A 2,015-nucleotide genomic window follows, 5' to 3' on the forward strand; every position below is an offset into this window, starting at 1 on the left:
ATCATCGTGAAAGTCTCCTCTCCCACCACCGTCATGTCTAAGTCAGAGTCTCCCAAAGAGCCTGAACAGCTGCGGAAGCTTTTCGTCGGAGGTTTGAGCTTTGAAACAACCGATGAGAGTCTGAGGAGCCATTTTGAGCAATGGGGAACACTTATGAACTGTGTGGTAATGAGAGATCCAAACACCAAGTGTTCCAGAGGCTTTGGATTTGTCACCTATGCCACTGTGGAAGAGGTGGATGCAGCCATGAATGCAGGGCCACACAAGGTGGATGGAAGAGTTGTAGAACCAAAGAGGGCTGTCTCATCTCAAGAGAAGATTCTCAAAGACCTGGTGCCCACTTCACTGTGAAAAAGATTTATGTCAGTGGCATTAAAGAAGACACTGAAGAACATGATCTAAGAGATTATTTTGAACAGTATGGGAAAATGGAAGTGATTGAAATCATGACTGACCGAGGCGTGGCAAAAAGAGAGGCTTTGCTTTTGTAACATTTGACGACCAAGACTCTGTAGACAAGACTGTCATTCAGAAATTCCATACTGTGAATGACTACAACTGTGAAGTAAGGAAAGCTTTATCTAAGCAAGAGATGGCTCGTGCTTCCTCCAGCCAAAGAGGTCGAAGTGGTTCTGGGAACTTTGGTGGTGGTCGTGGAGGTGATTTTGGTGGGAGTGACAACTTTGGCTGTGGAGGAAACTTCAGTGGGCGAGGTGGCTTTGGTGGCAGTTGAGATGGTGGTGGATATGGTGGCAGTGGGGATGGCTATAATGGATTTGGTAACAATGAAAGCAGCTTTGGAGGTGGTGGAAGCTGTAATGATTTTGGCAACTACAACAATCAATCTTCAGGGGCGCCTGGGTGGCGCAGTCGGTTAAGCGTCCGACTTCAGCCAGGTCACGATCTCGCGGTCCGTGAGTTCGAGCCCCGCGTCAGGCTCTGGGCTGATGGCTCAGAGCCTGGAGCCTGTTTCCGATTCTGTGTTTCCCTCTCTCTCTGCCCCTCCCCCGTTCATGCTCTGTCTCTCTCTGTCCCAAAAATAAATAAACGTTGAAAAAAAATTTAAAAAAAAACAACAATCAATCTTCAAGTTTTGGGCCCATGAAAAGAGGAAATTTTGGAGGCAGAAGCTCTGGCCCCTAAGGTGGTGGAGGCCAATACTTTGCCAAACCACAAAACCAAGGTATCTATGGCGGTTCCAGCAGCAGCAGTAGCTATGGCAATGGTAGAAGGTTTTAATTACTGCCAGGAAACAAAGCTTAGCAGGAGAGGAGAGTCAGAGAAGTGACAGGGAGGCTACAGGTTACAACAGATTTGTGAACTCAGCCAAGCACAGTGGTGGCAGGGCCTAGCTGCTACAAAGAAGACACGTTTTAGACAACACTCATGTATATGGGCAAAAAACTCGAGGACTGTATTTGTGACTAATTGTATAACAGGTTATTTTAGTTTCTGTTCTGTGGAAAGTGTAAAGCATTCCAACAAAGGCTTTTAATGTAGTTTTTTTTTTTTTTTTTGCACCCATGCTGTTGATTGCTAAATGTAATAGTCTGATCATGATGCTGAATAAATGTGTCTTTAAAAAAATAATAATAATAAATAAAATGTGTCTCTTGTAAGCAGCTTATAGATGGGTCTTGATTTCTTATCCATTCTGATACCCTATGTCTTTTGATTGGAGCCCTTAGTCCATTGACATTTAGAGTGATTACTGAGAGATATGAATTTAGTGTTATTGTATTGCCTGTAGAGTTGGAGTTTCTGGAAATGTTCTCTGGTCCTTTCTAGTCTTTGTTGATCTCAGTCTTTTTTGTTTTGTTTTGTCTTTTCTCCACCCAGAAAATTCCCCTTAAAATTTCTTGCAGGACTGGTTTAGATTTCCTTTAGTTTTTGTTTGTCTGGGAAACACTTTCTCTCTCCTTCTATTTTGAATGAGAGCCCTTTGTGGACAAATAATTCTTGGCCGTATATTTTTCCAATTCAACACGTTGAATGTACCTGCCACTCCTTTCTGG

The 2,015-nt window shown here is 43.4% G+C and overlaps 1 pseudogene; it reads left to right on the plus strand.

Annotated features, from left to right (window-relative positions):
• On the plus strand, positions 1 to 1,478 carry LOC115506236 (annotated as a pseudogene).
• The last annotated feature ends 537 nt before the right edge of the window (positions 1,479 to 2,015 follow it).

Source organism: Lynx canadensis, chromosome F2 (genome assembly GCF_007474595.2).
Source record: "Lynx canadensis isolate LIC74 chromosome F2, mLynCan4.pri.v2, whole genome shotgun sequence".
Taxonomy (NCBI): Eukaryota; Metazoa; Chordata; class Mammalia; order Carnivora; family Felidae; genus Lynx; species Lynx canadensis.